General features: G+C 41.8%; 1 protein-coding gene across 4 annotated transcripts in view; it reads right to left on the bottom strand.

Moving 5' to 3' along the window:
* Positions 1–17,955, bottom strand: part of NEK7 (NIMA related kinase 7) — a 78,137-nt gene that overhangs the window by 59,555 nt on the left and 627 nt on the right. Inside the window, exon 2 of one of the 4 annotated variants that reach the window (XM_077332757.1) lies at positions 13,292–13,398. The exons of the other annotated variants lie outside the window; for them this stretch is intronic. The gene's annotated coding sequence lies outside the window, so the exon portion shown is untranslated. The remainder of the gene's footprint in view (positions 1–13,291; positions 13,399–17,955) is intronic. 4 annotated transcript variants of the gene reach the window in all.

Raw genomic sequence — 17,955 nt, 5'->3', positions numbered from 1 at the left:
ACTTTCCCATCCATATGGTAGCCTCACCCCTCTGCTATGCTAAAATCTTCCTTAAAAATCATAGCAAAGCAGATTTAGATAACATCACAGCAAACTGGGCAAATCTGGAAATCACACAACTACAACATGATGTTGTTAGAAAGTGTGGGGGGGGACACACCCACTTCCTATGAGTAGCAAAGTTGGATGAAATACCAGGCAAAATAGTCAATCAAGATCACTGCTGAGCTTGTGAATATACATCAAGGTACATTCCAATCCCAACACTAATATTCTCACTGTCCAACAGTTATACAAAGATTTGTGAATGGTGCATTTCACTTTCACATACAAAATGCCTAATATAAATGTCATGTTACTGAATCTTTTCAGCAATTCACCAAACAGATTTCATTTATTCCTTTCTGATAAGGCTTACCCAGTTCTGAAGTTTAAATAAACTGTTTTGTTTGGGAAACAATTCCTGTTAGTCTATCAATTCAAGAACTATAAATTGGTTTGACCTGGACCAGTTGTTTAGGGCCAAGTTAGAAAAACCACTGAAAGGAAACACAGTGAAAAAAAATACAGTAAGCTTATTTATGGAGAAAAATAGGGGCTGTACTTTTGAAACATTTTTAGAAAAGTCTTATACTGCGTTGGTCTCAAATGTTTATTTTTGCACTTTTCTTTGTTTTATTAAAAATCTCAAACTTACTATGCACATTTATTAGTAATGTCTGCCATTCATCTGGCACAATAAAAACAAAACCTTAGATTTAAAACAAACTTTTAAAACTTGAACATTACTTAATATGGAATGAAAAGTCTCTTTTATGGCTATCAGCTGATTACTACTTCTGTCTTTTAAACAAGTTAATTATTATGAATAAATGTATATATTATAAACTTTATACACTTCCTTATTAGCTTTTACAGCACCACACAAAAATAAAATACTCCAGCCAAATAAACACATGTGCTTAAATCCCAGTACCTACTGATTAAAATTTGCCATCCCCGATCAAGCATAGTTTTAATTGATTAATCAACCGATTAAACCAATTACATCTTGCAGCTATAATCTCCTATCCTTAAATATTACACTTGAATGAACATGACCTCACTCTATTTTTCATTAACCATTTTTCCTCATAATTTTACTAAACAGGTGCCTTCAGCTTAATACATACGGCCTCTTTTTTCCTAGAAAGTTTGCAGATTTGATATCTTCACTCTGTTAAGAGATGTAAAAAACGTTGATGTTTTGTTAGGAAAAGAGTTTGATACCAGGCTTGATATGGCCTCAGGATTCTAGTGACCAAAACATGAGGACTTATTATTTCCTGAAGAGAAATTTACATACAAGCAATGAAATCTTGCACAGAGTATTTTGCTTTCTATAGCAAAACCAACATTTAGAGATGGTTGCGAGCCATTTCACTAGTTGGTTACCCACACTGGGGGAAGTAAAAAGGAATGTGAAATGGCTGCCTAACCCACCACACCGTTAGATTTAAATGACTTCCCTAGATTTTGCTTCCCTCAGCTTCAAGGAAATGGCAAGCCACGGCTGAAAGAAAGAGGGATCCAAACTGGTCAGCTTGAGGTATTTTTAGTTCAGTTTGTGTGTACCCCCAAATCCTGAACCAAACCAGGATTTTTAGGTACATGCCCATCCCTACAAATGAACCACTAAGCAGTGTTGCCCTATTCCCACATATACTGAAAACATTTACAAAGTTTTCAAAGTAGCTCACACAATCCAGTGGTAAAGCCCTGGAAGCATCAACAAAATACAGGGTTAACAAAATGGACTGAATAGTCACAAAGTTGGGGTGGAGGGTGAGAAATAAATCTCTGGTTCCAACTCAAAGTACTGGAAATGTCTCCTTTCCCCTCCACCTGGGTAAAAACCCTCCCTCACAGCAGAAGTCACATGAATATGGTGAATCTGAGGCCCATGGGATCCTTCTCTGTCACTACTACTCTACTATTCTACTCATTCCACAGGCTTTTCCTCCCAGTAATGCCTTCTGTGCTCAAATTCTCCACTCCCTCCTGAAATAAAGCCTTGGGTTTCAGCCCTCCCTGGGAGAAAAAAGCTGGTCCATCTTGCTGCTAAGCAACCCTCACCCAATCTCTGTAGAAATCCTCTTCCTATAGGACAGTGTTCTTAGATCAGCACCCACTATGGGGGGAAAGACAGGCCATAATCATTCTAAGAATAAATATTTATTATTCACGCATATGAAACGTGACTCAGTTGCACTACATTAAGCCTCAATATAAAGTTGGTTGGGAGCAACACAAGAGTTTGTGTCACCGTAAGTATCCCGCTCCCCATCTGGTGACATAGTGTTTCAGTAAAAAAAGAAAAAATCTCCACAAGAGTATAAATAGGCTAAATGATTAGATTCAAACCTTTCACAAAAAAACAATGATGCATTTCCTTTTAAGTGCACAATAAGACACATGCATTTCATGAGTTACTTAAAGATCCACATTACATCCCCTATAGTTATCTACGGCCTGAGGTTGGTCCAGCAAATAGAAAGGGGCAACTAAAAGCTCACCCACATCGCCTGCATACCCAGAGGAGAGATATCAAAAGGCCAGGAAGGGGAAAAAAACAGCTTGATCAGACTCAAAGGAAATAATTGCCAACATTCATTATTTATTTCTTAGATTTTTATACCGCTCTCCCATAGGGCTTAAAAAGCAGAACCAGTTCTCCAAGGAACCCTTTGGCAAGAAAGTTAATCCAAGCAAACAATCCTTCCTTGCTAAGATAATGTCAGATTCCAGCCACAAAAATAGTGGTCAGTGTTTGTGACAATATAAAGGACAAATAATTCAGAAGGTTTAAAGAGATTCCTAGGACAAAGTGAGCTATTTGGATTCCCAAGTTAATTATGAGGCTCATTTCCTAGTCTTGAGCCCCAACTGCTCCTATAAGCAAATATTAATCCATTCTTTTTGAGTTAATCAGGAAATCCAGTTTCAGTTAGTTTTGCCCTTAACAGTTAGACAAGGAAGAATATTCTGTCTATTCTAAAACTAGAGAATAAGATAATATGAGTTTACTGTAATGGGACACATAGACATACTCACAAGTCAGAGACAGGAAATTAAGGTCTGGGACTCACCCACACACTTCTGGTCAGGTGATTTTAGCCTCCCTCTGCCACATGCTCTCCAAGAGAGATATATAACTACTATATATAAAAATATTTCCCTCTTTCTCTCACAGTAGCCAAGCCTTATCAGGTCCCTCCTAGCAACCAGAAGAAGGAAGCGTGGGGCAATGTAACTTCCGGTTAAAAACTCTTTGGTAAGAATGGCTTCTACCAAAGAGCTTTTGTCCAAATATCAGAGGGTTACCTGGCTGTCACCAATGTGACAACATTCTTATGTTACCAGCAATGTAGCCTGAGACTGGTAACGCCACACACTGGTCAGCTGATCAGAAGTGGGGGGCATGGAATTCCCCACTTCTAGCAGAGGCTGGCAATCCTACTACAGCTCCCACACACATTTCCTCCCCATTGATCTGCCAATGTTCCTGATTCATACCCATGAATCTCCTTTTGTGTCCCCAAAGGCCACCTCTCCAAATCCCTTCTTCTCTGAAGCCTGCCAGCCCTCTCCCGAACATTACTTGGACTTTAGTCCAGTTTAGATGTTTGGGTCATTTAAACCTAGCTGAGTATGGCAGGTCCACCCATCAGCTGTTAGGCTTAAGAACCTACAAGTCACTTAATATGTCTGCCTCATTCCCACACGATTCCAAGTGGGTGGAAGCAAAACAGACTTGTTGGGCCTAATGGAGGCAGTGACCACCTGGACACTGAAGTTCCCTAGGCTTCCGGTTTTGGGGGACTTCAATGTCCATGCAGAGTTAACGTCTCCAGGTCTTGGCTCAGACTTGGTGTCGACCATGGTGACACTGAAGATCTCGCAGTTTGTTACTGTCCCTACCCATCAAGCTGGCCATACCCTTGATCTGATCTTGGGATAAGGTGGATCTATCTGCCTGGTGGAATGAGCTCCCAGACGGTCCTGATGGAACTGTCTTGGTTCTGCAGGGCCTCTTCCACAAAGCGTTTGAGGCCAGGCTGAGAAAGATTTAGCCCCCCCCCCCATGCTCTGACAGCATCTTCTCTGGTTACAGATAACAGTTACTTGGAGGCCTGGTGTAGTTAAGGTGTTGGGGAAGAGTTCTCTGGGGTGGTGAGGAGAGTGGGAGAGGGTTTTTATTTAATATTTAATGAGCACATTGTTTTTTAAATGATGTTGTTATACACTGCGAGCGAGCTGGCTAGAAGCGGCAGCACAGAGTTAAATAAATCTGAAATTTGAACATTTGGACATATAAATAGAAAGGGAAGGGGGTGGCAGGAGGAATTGAGACTACCAATCAGGTAGGTTGTCCCGGATGTCCCTTCCCTGATTGGCTGTCCAATGAACGGCAAATCAGGAGGGATATCCTGCCCCTGGCTGCATTCCCCTCCAATTTCTTCCGTATGGAAAAATTGCCAACCCAGTAAGCGGGAGCTGAGAGGGAGGGTGCAGGGCCTGGGTCTGCAGGCCCTTGGAGGTGGGGGAAAGAGGGAGGGAGCCCCCACCAGTGCCCGCCCCTGCCCTGAGCAGCCCCAGCCATGGCCTCACCAGGCCTCGGTGGTGCTTCTGGGGGGGGGGGAAGGATGAGCCAGTCCCCCCCAGCATTCTTGCCACCCCGAGCAGCTCTGGGTGCAGCCTTGCCAGGCCTTGGCAGGGCTGCTTGGGGCAGCTGGGGGAGGAAATGAGTACCCACCAATGCTTCCCCCTCCTCAAAAGGGTGGCAGGGGGAGGAGCAAAGTTCCCACGAGCGCTTTTCACCCCTTCCCCGAGCAGGTCAGTCAAGGCCTGGAGAGGCCCCAGTGGGCTTTTTTGGGGCGGCAGGGGGAGGAGCAGAGTCCCCACCAGTGTCCCCACCCCACCCTGTAAAGGCCCACCGTGGCCTTTTCAGGACTTAGTTGGCCTGAATAAAACTTGTGAAATTGCTCACAGCCATTTCTGCCTAGCAGCTCATGAGTGCACCTGCCCCACCATCAGACTGAAACGGCTGCCAGACATTTAAACCTAACAGCAAGGCAGATCTATCACTAAGCTTTAAGGTTTAAATCAGCAGTCCCCAACCTTTTGAAGGTTGAGGACCGTCTCTGGGGGTGAGGAAGAGCCGGCAGCCCGGGCGCCATGCGTGCATATTAGCATCTCCTGGTTGTAAAACGTGTATGCACGGAGCTGCCACGCATGAGCGTTTTCACCACCAGAGGGTGCTAACACGCATGTGCAGCAGCTCCACGCATGCGTGTTTGTGTCCGCCAGTGTGCCGGCGGCTGCGCCTGCCTCTTCCCCCCACCCCCAGCAGCAAGAAGCTATGAGCAGGCCATGAGCCAAGCGGCTGCTTTGGCAGCCTCTTCTCTCGTGGCTTGGTGAGCTTCTCACTGGGGGGGAGAGGCAGGCGTGGCCACCGGCGGCCCACTACCGAGGCCTCCGCAGCCCGGTACCGGGCTGCGGACCGGGGGTTTGATGACCCCCGGTTTAAATGGCTGTGAGCCATTTCTCCCCCCGCTCACTCCTATGCCAAGCTGCGCTCCTAACCACTACACGAAGCTGAGAAATGCATCAGCTCCTCTACTGCAGATAATTACAATGCACATTAATTGACAGAGGCACTGACTGGTATTACTGAAAGCCAACTAGATTCTCAACAACAGATAACCAGTGGAAACCCTTTTCTTCCTTTCATTACTTAGGAGTACAGAAATTCTATTTCCTAAAGAAGAACTTTATTCCTGGTAAGACAAATAATCCAGTGCATCTCACTCATTCCTCCAACTCAAGCTTGTCATTTATACCAATGAAGTTCTATTTACTTCAATGGAAAAATGTTAGCATAAGCAGATAACAACTTTGTCAGTTCTTAAAATAAACTTATAAAAGGCAGTTATCAAAAGACATTTGATTTAATTTCAAGAGTCAATTATTTTCCCTTCATGAGTTTCTTGTTCTACCCTTTCCTCTCAGGTTCATCTTTAAAAAACACAATCCTTCAGTTTACAAGGTAAACAAATAATGATTATATGTCACTCGCTCCCAAGTGTCAAAGTTATGCGCTACACTTTTGGAAACATGGTTCTCTTCTCACAACAGAAGAGTGTGGAGATTATTAAAAGACTTTTCAGATACTAATGATTTTTTCCCATTGCCAAATATTATATCAGTGTTATTTATTTATATATTTATGTATATATAATGATATATAATAAGAGGGTTTGTATTTATAATGCCTAAGATCTATATAGTGAATGATAAATACAAACAACAAATTATCTAATATTCTTTAAGTACATTTTCCTCCCACACAATACAGATCAAATTCAAAACTACCAACACACATGGAGACAAATTTTTGTTAGGGGAGTTTGTGCTGCTGAAGAGACAAATCCCTATTTGGTTTAAAGAGTGGCATGTCTTTTTTGAGCAGCATCTTTATCTTGACCTTCTCCCAGGGAGCAAGGGGTAGCATACATGGCTGTGTGTGCACACAGATCTCTACCAGATATGCCTACCCTGTGTTTAGCTTCAGGCAAAATGGTTTCGTCAGTGATGGAAACCACACAAATCCAGTGTTTCATATATATGCCATGCTAACCTAGTTTTATGAGAGGACTATGCTCCATAGCCAGCTGCATACAGAACCCTTACACCTGGATTTTTCTCAGATTCTCCCATTCAACAGCTTAAAAAAAAAACCAGTAACCATAATTTTAAGAAATTCCTTCACTTCAGAGATTGAATAAGTGATCCAAAGTCCACTAAAACCAATGACAGTTAAATCACAAACTGTATATGGATTGTAATTTGAAAACTCAGCACAGAATGTTTGCTTAAGGAGGCTTGCATAAGAATGCAATTTAAGTTACGCCCTGAGACCCTGTAAGGGCAGAGATAAGTTTGAAAACTATAGTAGCAAAAATAAATAAATGCTTGAAACATGTTGGCAAAGAATACAAGAAGATTAGTTTCTTTTACTTTTTCTTCTCTTAAATTCTCTAGCCAGATAATAAAATTATTTAAGGACGTGTGTATAGTAAAATAAAATTTATGTTTGCAATCTGCAGTTCACATATACATGAAATCTGCTATATGAACTAGGTTAATTATCTGCAAATAAAATACACAAATTAGATACAGCCAACTTTTGGCTCGTGATCTATTTATCTCCTGAACACAGAGGATTATGTAGCCTTCTTGGATAAAATGCACTAAAGGGAATGGCTTTCTCTACTGGTTCCAAGTTTGTTTACAGAAGGAATGGACATCCTTTTGTGTACTCAAAGGGTGAAAACAGTACTGTAAAGTCACAACCAGACAGCTAATATGCACATATAATTAAAACCACATTCCCATAGCTAATATACACATGTAATTAGCACAAACTGGAGGGTTACAGGTCTTTTCTTCAATTTAGTGAATGTCAGCTTCAGCTAGTGGATGTAGCCTGTTAATTCTGTGATGATATTCTTTGTGAATAAAGAAAATATAATCACAAGCTATCTCAGCTTTTCAAAAAGACTAAAGCGGCTCTCTTCTTTTGCTCTAGCATATATTGCCATCTCATTTTCCAAGCGATTCCCACTAGAAAATACTGCCTTTGTTTTTGAATAGGGCTAGGCACTGAGGCATATGCATGCTTTGTTCCACAGCCCAGTTCCTCTCCCCCTGTTCTATTACGGGAAACCAAAACAGCCAAGAAGGCTCACTTGCTTTGCATAATACTTGGGGATCTCTAGTGAGGCTGCCAGCTCTTCCCTTCCCAGCACGCAAGATGCTGCTCCTCTCCTCTCCTCCCCTCCCCTCCCTTGCTCAAAGCATGTCTTTAGTGCCTCAGGCCAGCAGCCACTGCCTGGCCCATGTGAGTAACCCCCTGATTTTATTCAGCAACTGACGTCAAAGAGAAGCAATCACTTCTCAGTTTTAATGGCTCTTTCCTCAAAGCATGAGACTTTTATGCATTCTGGCTACTAGCCACTGTACCTTTCACATATGCAACTGGAAGGATGAATTTAGAAAGAAGGAAAACAGGTTATTTCCATTTGGAGGCTTTAAATCTTTTCTCTATAAAAGTGACAGGTGGAAGGACCTCTTCTCTTTCAGGTAGTTGGCCAGGGCGTGGCAAGGGCAAGAACCAAATGACCCCCAGCTCTCAGCCCAGGGCTTGCAGCCTCTGGACTTCAGTGAGCTGAGCCAGTGGATCCCAAACCCAGAAGCTGTGATGCATTTTTTTTTCATTGTCTGAATTATATTCTTTGTAAGCTCCTTTAGTCCCCTGGGTGAAGAAAAGTAGGATAAATAAGTACATTCATAAGCTTTGTGGAGTTCAGGCTATAAAGTTCAATTCAGTACAAGCACTGAGGTACCCCAAACCCCACAAACTGAAACTGTGTGATTCACCTTTAATAAACCTTATTTTTTATTACAATTTCATTTGATCTCTGCATATACTGCCCTTCAAACCTTTCAGTAATGCTTCATTGCACACTTAAAATATCCACATTTCTAGAGTATGGATCATTGCTTTGGATTGGCATTCTTAAGATTACGGTATCCTGGAGAAAGCTTAAGAGTACTACTCCTGAGAATATTCCCATCATTAAAATCCAAGAAAGCAGTTTTACAGGTAGAAAGGATTCAAAGGAGACACTGTTTCTCCTCACCAGTGCTCAAACCCATTTCTGTTGTGTGCACTAGGGCTAAATTTGCATGATGTAACACAATAAATTTTTTTTGTACATAAGAGTGAATGAGTTATATCAGAACACAACTGAAGGATTACATTTAAAAATATAATCTCTTACGTAGAACCTAAAGTGTAACAATCCATTCTGCCATTTTATTTGGTTTCATAGGCTGATAAGATAACATTCAAAGCCGAATGTTATCAAACGTTAAGCCGCTTTGAGACTTCTTCAGGTAGAGAAAAGTGGCATATAAGAACTAACTCTTCTTCTTCCTAGGGTTGTGCAGGTTGGTCCCGATTCGGACCGATTTAGGTTCAGCTGAATCCGATTTGGACTCACACCCAGGAATACAATGGGCACTAGCACATTTGACCTTCCTGGGTTTTGCCCCCTGCACTGTGACCTTCCTGGGTTTTGCCCCCTGCACTGTGACCTTCCTGGGTTTTGCCCCCCACTTGGTCTTGAGATCCAGTCCGGTGAAGTGGCTAAAGAATAGCAGACTCTAATCTCAAGAGCAGGGCTTGATTCCTGACTCCTCCTCCATATGCAGTCAGCTGGATTGCCAACATTTACAGGTGGGGGCCTAAAGACCTTCAGGAATAATAACTGCTGTGCAAGGAAGAAGGAGAACTGATAAGTAACAAGGGAAGTAAAAGAAAGAGGAAGATGAAAAGAATGGAGGAAAGAGAGAAAGAGGGAAGCGGAGAAAGAGGGAGGGAAGGAAGGATAAAGAAAGTCAGAAAGAAAGGAGGAGGGAGAAAGAGGAAGAAAAGACAGAAGAAAGAAGGAATTAAATGGAGGGAAAGAGTGGGGTGAGGAAGGGAAAGAAAGAAAGAAAGAAAGAAAGAAAGAAAGAAAGAAAGAAGAAAGAAAGAAAGAAAGAAAGAAAGAAAGAAAGAAAGAAAGAAAGAAAGAAAGAAAGAAAGAAGTGAGAAGGTGAGATGGAGAAAGAAAAGGAAGGAAGGAAGGAAGGAAGGAAGGAAGGAAGGAAGGAAGGAAGGAAGGAAGGAAGGAAGGAAGGAAGGAAGGAAGGAAGGAAGGAAGGAAGGAAGGAAGGAAGGAAGGAAGGAAGGAAGGAAGGGAAATGAATGAGGGAGAAGAAAAAGAAAGAAAAACAGAGAGACAAATATAAAGAAAGAGGGAGAGGGAAGGACAGAAACAGAAAGAGGGAGAAAGAGGAAGGAAGGAAGGAAGGAAGGAAGGAAGGAAGGAAGGAAGGAAGGAAGGAAGCAAGGAAGCAAGGAAGCAAGGAAGCAAGGAAGCAAGGAAGCAAGGAAGCAAGGAAGCAAGGAAGCAAGGAAGCAAGGAAGCAAGGAAGCAAGGAAGCAAGGAAGCAAGGAAGCAAGGAAGCAAGGAAGCAAGGAAAAAGAGTGAGAGAAAGAGGATGAAGGAGAAAGAAAGAGAGGGGGAAGCAAGGGAGAAAAGGAGAGAGGAAGGAAAAAGAAAGAATGAAAGAGAAGAAGGGGAGGGAGATGGAGGGAAAGAGGGAGAAAGGAAAGAATGAAGGAAAAAGGAGGAAAGGAAGGAGAAAGGAGGAAGGGAGAGAGGATGAAAGGATGAAAGAGAAAAAGGGAGGGAGGAAGGAAAGATTAAAGAGATGATGGAAGAGAGAAAGACAGGATGAAATAGACAAAGAAAAAGAGGGAAAGAAAGAGGGGGTGGAGGAAAGGCTGGGGGAAGGAAGGCTGCCTCTTTTCCACCCACCCCCACATCTCCCAAAGGCCTGGCTGCTCAGAGGTGAGCTGCTGCCTTCCTACCACACATCTCCCAAAGGGCAGGGTGGGCAGTCAAGGCCGTGAGCGACTGCCTCCTTCCAATTCTCCCACAGCTCCCAATGGCCAGCCAGGCACGGAAGGCTGCTGGATCCCCCCAGCCCCTCTGAGGAGAGTGAGGGTGGGGGAAAGCAGAAAGCACTCCAGCTGCAGGCTTCTAATATGGAAAGTCAGGTTTGATTCTCCGTTCTTGTGTTTCAAGATGTGATAAGTACTTCTGCATGGGAAATGCAAAATGAGTCCTAAGAAATGCAGTTCAGCCTTGCTGAACTGCTCATTTTCTGACATCTGGTCTAGAACTACTGCAAGAGTATGTTCTGAGGACTTGCGTGACATTAAAACAATATGATCAGGAAGTAATGCAGCAGCTCCTATTTCTGAGGCCTCCCTGCATAGATGCACAGAATCACATCTAAGCCACTATAACATCACAAATCAAGCAGTCATAGTGATTTCCCCCCCCCCCTTCCCCAGCCATACAAAACAGGAGAAAAAGCAGCTGGGGAAAAATAATATCTACCTATAAGAAGTTTAGAAGTTCCAGAACCACTATAACCAGTTAACTGTTCAGTATTACATCAACAGACTCATGAAATTAATTCACTGCCATTTTTTGAGTGGTACTTTTAAAAAACCTGCCATTTTATATGCCTTCTAATCACCTAGTGTTATGATATTACTTTGAGTTGATCTGAAGGTCTGCAGCCTGTGACAGTTTAATTCAGGCCCACATAACACATGACTACAAAGCTAAAGGCAACCCACCAGCCATATGCCATGGCCCACCAGGGGCCTGATAAACCTGCTTCTGCGGTCTGCGTTACAAAACAGAAGATTGTCAAGCATTTGGCAGGCCACACTACAAAAAAGATGGGTCACATTTTGGTTTAGTGGGTCATAAAATATGAGAGCCTTGTTTAGTCTCTTCATCTGTTTCAAAACATCTTTTAGGAAATTATTTCACTTGTATATTAATAAACACAGAAGAGATCAGTATCTTCCAACTTTTATGTCATTCCTAACTGCCTTAAGTTTTCTGCCTACTGAACTAACAATATGTCTGTACACACATACTCAAAGTATCTTCATTTCTTCACCTATAGAGGGCTGATATTGCACAGAACAAGTGACCTTGAGATGGGGAAAAACACACCAGCAGCAGTGGGCAGGAAACTCATTAGAGGAACTAAAAGAACATTGAACTGTGTTCCTCCATGTATCAAAACTTTCTGAAGCATCCAACTGGAACATACAGTTAACTCAAAAGTCTCCTGGAAAAAATATAGATTTTCAATCCCTAAAAGACAATCAATTACGGTATTCTTAGACCATCAGGAAGAATCCTTTAATGTAAACATTTGTAATAAAATACTGTAAGTGAATGACTCCCATTTCTTGAATAAATAAGCACCAAAGATGCTTGCTATAAAATTATTGACCTTGCTAGGAAATGATCAAATATACCTATTAATTAGAAATACAGGTATATACAATATGCTCCTAGTGTTAAGCAAACTAAATACAACCCAGGCAGTTATCTTACATGTTTCCACATTAGTATCTCATAAAATTAACACATCAAGGCAATAAACCACCACAGGAAGGTAAATACTTTCAGTTTCAGAAGAGGCAATAAATGATGGGCTGATTAAAGCTGATTAATGGTCTTGTGCGTCAGTATTTTTCCTAGGTTTTTTTTTAGAAAAAAAGAAGACACAAAGAAATATTTATCATGTCAAAATAAATTCCTGTTCTATAAGAACGTTATAATTGGATGAAAAATAACACTTGCATTGTCACACAAAGAAAACTGGCAACACATAAATCATTTTAAGGAATTCAGCATTTTGAGAATATTAGAAGAATCCTAGGACTGCACTGTAATTTTTAGCATCCCATCAGTCTCTGAATTTGAAGGGTTCTTCCTACTTTCATCTGTACATTCCAATAAAGCTAGACATGTCTGAAGATTTTTGTTAAAACATATTTGATATTCCTTTTTTAAATGGTAACATTAAATACAATCCTTTGAGGAGTTAAGTGAACTTAAAATGAATAATCATGCCTATCTTTTCATATGATTAGGTCATATTACAAATGGACTAGGGAAAATTCAAGACAATTCTGCTATTAAAAATTACCTACAAAAGTGATTGTTTTATTTAGTTTCAGCATTTATACTGAAAGCAGAGGTATCTAATATTTTGCTGAATATACCATTGAAAAGGGTTGTATAGTCAGCTAACAGAACAATCCTATGTATTTTTATTGCTCGGAAGCAACCAATGAGGACCTAAACTTATTTTCTCTGGGCCTGGTGCCAAACCATAGTATGAATGCTCACGTACCACCTCATGAGTCATAAAAGAAAATGGCTAATTTTAATTTCTGAACTGACTCAAATAGACCATATTATGGTAAGGAAAGGTTATAAGCAGGGTAGGCTCCTTGGACCCCAATAAAGCATACCCATTCCCTTATGTATATCCCACTTTTCTCCCTCATTGGGATCCAAAGCGGCTTTTCCCATCATTTCATCTTCCACCACTCTGTATTCACAATAACACCTCTGAGAAGTGTCTTGGTCTGACTGTTTAACCATTATGCCACGCCTTTCTTCCAATGCTTTGGCTCTGAGTGTAATGAAACTTACTTCTTACTAAGGATATGTAAGTTTGCAGTCAAAGTCAATGCAGTACTGAATTACAAAAACGTACTCCTTTTTTTTAGCTCCAGCCTTCCCACACTTACATCATAACTCTTTGTTGACATTTCTGGTTTTCCTCTCTGCCTTTTTCAGCTAAAGGGGAACTTCTGGAAGGCTCATCTCTCACCAACAAATGAGATATGTGCTGCCACTGGAACATCCATTCACCAAGAGCGGATTCCAAAGGAATAATGAAAATAAGAACCAAACATATTTTAAAATAGTTTGTCTTTAAAAGTTGAACAAAAGGAATGGTGCGAAAAGAGGTGCAAGAAATTTCACCTTTCATCCTTCTCATAGTTAATTTAACAGACAATATTCATTCCTATGTTTAAAAAATCCAGATTCTATGGCAACCCTTATCACAGATATTTTTAACCACCACAAAATCCCTCCTCAAACAAATATCTTTAGAAGAATAGATGCTTGCTATGTACACACTCACTTATCTTACAATTACTCATTTCCTTGTATTCATTTAGACCAAGTGGAATGTTAAATGGAAAGTAGCAACCAGCTATGCATGATGTCTCACCAGCATTTAATCCTTAGACTGCATAACTAGTGGGATGCTTCAGGCTTCATGGGACAGAATTTACACAATGGAGAAATTAATCCAATATAAACAAAATGAACAAACCACTCCCATATAATCTTCAACTTTGCAAGCCCCCATGAACACTCGGAACCTACATCCCAAAGACCTCACTACACAAAATCTTGTTCTCAGGTTCATCCCTGCACATTGCAAAAACCAGACATGCTAAGACTTTCTGGATGAAACTTATTCCCAGGTGTGCAGGGGCCTGTGCTGGTTCATAGGGAGATGGACCTTAAGGTTCCACATACAGCATCTGTTTTCTTCAACTGAAATGGCTTTAGAAAAACTTGCATGTGGCCCAAATGGAACGCAGAGTGCCATTTTTCAGTTTAGGCCAGTGGTAAATAAGAAGAAAGGTTTAAACACCCTCTCCTCAATGCCCACTCCTCCTCCACATGCAGTCAGCTGGGTCACCTAGGGCAAGTTACTGTTCTGTCAGAGTTCTCTCAGCCTCATCAACCTCACAGGGTGTCTGCTGTAGGGAGAGGAAGGAATGGCGATCATAAGCCACTTTGAGACACCTTCAGGTAGTACAAAGTAAGGTAGAAATAACCAGCTCTTCTTCTAATATGAATGATTTATTTACTTCATTTTACCTGTCTTTCCCTCAATGGGGACCCAGAGCAGCTACACTGTATCTTTTATGCTCACAACAACTCTGTGAGGTAAATTAGGCTTCAGAGAATATGACTGGGCCAAGGCCACCAAGCAAATTTCCATGGCAGACTACGGATTCAAACCTGGATCTCCCAGATTCTTGTCCAACCCTACTCCACACTAGGTCTTCTCAAGTGCCTGGAAATAAGGTTATAGTTGTTGGAATATTTTCTTAAAACCAAGGAGACCTGAATTCAAAACCCCACACTGCTATGATGTTTGCTGGGAGCCCCACTCTCTCTAAATCAAATCTACCTCACAAGAGTTTCCAAGGGAAAAAATGAGGAAGAGGAGACCGGCTACACCTCCCCCTGAACTCCTCTGTGGAAGGAGAAGATGAAATTATAACAAACAAAAATGTACATTTGACTTCCATGAAAATATCTCTCAATTGCTTCACTCCCATAAACTAAGTAACTGATTTGTATGGCAGATGATGGAGGATAAAGATGAAAGATGGCTTGTTGTCTTATACTAGCTGAAAGCTATGGTCTAGGAAGACAGAAATTGGTTATTTGTTGTCCTCATTAGTGAAACTGTTAATACTAAAGGTATATTTTATCATTTCCTAAAGAAACACACACATCTACATTTAAATACCACACATCTTTATAATCCTCAGCACGCCACATAAATCTAGTTCCTAACAACTTCTGAATCTTAATTGACAAAGGACAAAGTTATCCGATGGATCTCGAAGCAAGAAATGTGGCACTGTACTATGAAAATAAGTAAAGCTGGAAGACGTGCAAGGAGTATTAGGAACCATGGTGCCCAGCAACGCCTCATCTGGCAGCTGTCAACTGTTTTTAGGAAATTGATGTGACCAGGAAGATCAGTTGAGCAGCAAGACTTCTAACTGGCCAATGCAGGTTTGCCTGGATGGGCTGATATTTAAAAATCTTGCTTTAGCAGCAGCTATCAGCATAGCACAAGAATTTCCACCATTTTGTGGCCTGCTCAGCCTCTTGCCATTATGTGGCTGTGGCTGTCACACTGTTTCAGAATTCCAAAAGGTATCTGCAAGTCTCAAAAAGGTTGGGAACCCCTGAAAAACAAAGTTTGAAGATGAAAACAACATGAATGAAACATATTTCTCCCCAGAAGTAATAGTAATTTCTTTCTTCGTAACTGGGTGTGCACGCACACAAACACACAGAGCAAACCTGAAGCTATGCCTGCAGTTTACTGAATAAACAAAAGTTGCTTAAAACAGGAACAGCTCTTATCTCAGTGCGGTTTCATATATTGTTGGGACATCCATAGTGCAGTGGTTTTAAGTTCGTGTAGAATGTCTATAGTAGCTCTACTGAATTCTCACTAAAACCCCAGTGTCAACAGTGCTGCCATGAACTACGTCCAGTTACCCCAGCTTGATTGGGCAAGCAGGATAAGATAAATACTAAATACTTACTATCATGCAAGAAAGATGTAAAGATGTCGGTCTTTGTATGCTGCTCTTTAAGTCTGAGCTTTCTGCACCCCAATTCCTAGGCTACAAGGACCACAAGGAACAGAATCTGTGGGACTGGACAAAATGGACAGGACAGGCCCATGCTTTGCAAATTAACACTTTGCTCATTGCTCCCCAAGGTGACTTGCCTGGCTTCCCTATCGTTAATCGGGGTTCAGGCACAGGCTAGAATAGTGTTATTCCAGGGAAAATTTATACAGCAGGCTATTTATTCATTTATTTAGTTACTTATGTCATATTTTTCTCCTTGCTTCTATCCCCAATGTGGGCCAAAATCAACTCAGAATATTAGGCAGGACAAAACTTTGCCAAATGAAAAAAAATCTTTTTTTAGAGAGCCAGCTTGGTACAGTGGTCGAGACTGGCGACTTCTAATCTGATGAGCTGGGTTGGATTCGCCACTCCTCCTGGGTGACCTTGGGCTCTTCACAGTCCTGATAGACCTGTTCTGACCCAACAGTAATATCAGGGCTCTCAGCCTCACCTACCTCACAGGGTATCTCTTGTAGGGAGTGGAAGGGAAGGCTTCTCTGGTAGAGAATAGTGGCATTTAAAAACCAACTTTTCTTCTATCACTGCTGCTTTTATGTTGTTGCTCTATTTTATTTTTTATTTATTGTGATGATACTCTGTTTAAGCTAGCTGGTGATTCTTTTAGAACAAATGTGAAGAGTATTTAAACAAATACAAATGATACGAGCATTTACACAGTTAGGTGGTATAAACCAGGGGTAGTCAACCTGTGGTCCTCCAGATGTTAATGGACTACAATTCCCATGAGCCCCTGCCAGCATTTGCTGGCAGGGGCTCATGGGAATTGTAGTCCATTAACATCTGGAGGACCACAGGTTGACTACCCCTGGTATAAACAACAGAAAAAGCAGAACAGCATTCTAGCCACTTCAACTATGGGATGTAACAGTGTTGGGGGGGGAAACACCCTGCATTAAAGGGATGGTGGTGAAGTAACTACTTGTGTAACCTCTAGTAAAGCCCTCAGTTAGTGTTTTATGATTTCCCCCTCCAAGTGACAGGATCACCCACTGGGAGCAAAGTAGGATGCTGGCCCACAGGATATAATGGGAGTCAATTGACTTGCATTGTCCCATTGAAATACACTACCAACAACAAAATGCAGAATGGGTTCTAAATGATGGCTCTGGTCTGAAATACACTGCTCTGGGTCTGTAATGACTGCCTCCAAAGTGCAACGCTGCCCCAGAGAATAGCAGAAGTGTTCTGGAACTGGAATGACAGGCTCCAGAGTGGAATGACAGACCACTGGAATAGCAAGAATGTTCCGGGACTGAACTACTTCTCCTACTCCCAAGGACTGTCATTCCATTCTGGGGCCCGTTAGCCCAGTCACAGAATACTCATGCTACACTCCCTGGGAGCTCATCTCACTTTGGGTTCATCATTCCAGGCCCAGAGAATGGACTATATTCCAGCGAACCGTTATCTCACTGCAGAGGGTATCAATTCAGCCCCAGAACACTGGTTCTATTACTAGGGACCATGATTCCATCTTGGGATTTGTCATTGCAATCCCAGGACACTTCTGCTACTCTGTGGGCCCTCTTTCTTGTCCCAAAATACTTATGCTACTCCCAAGGTCCCTCATCCCAGCCCTAAAGCACAGATTCTATTCATAGGGATCCTCATTCCAGTCCTAGAGCAGTTTATCCAGGCCCAGATACCTTCGCTCGAAATCCATTCTGCATTCTCATTGCAACTTTCCCCCGTGTACGGTATAGGTATGAAACCCATGCAAGACCACTGGCATTCCTGGCCTTCAAGTCTCTCCTTTTGCTCTCTATGGGCAATCCTGTCTTTCATTTCAGTGCATCCCTGTTTTCCCTATACAACTTCCACATTGACCTTTGTCTGAAAGGTTGCCAAACTCCTAGAAAAACAGGGTCCATTCCTGTACAAGAAAACACGGCGGCCGGGCCTCATAGGATGCTATGGAATTA

Source organism: Paroedura picta, chromosome 4 (assembly GCF_049243985.1).
Source record: "Paroedura picta isolate Pp20150507F chromosome 4, Ppicta_v3.0, whole genome shotgun sequence".
NCBI lineage: Eukaryota > Metazoa > Chordata > Lepidosauria > Squamata > Gekkonidae > Paroedura > Paroedura picta.
Note: the sequence above shows the minus strand (reverse complement) of the source record. Positions and strands in the feature narration are given on the sequence as shown.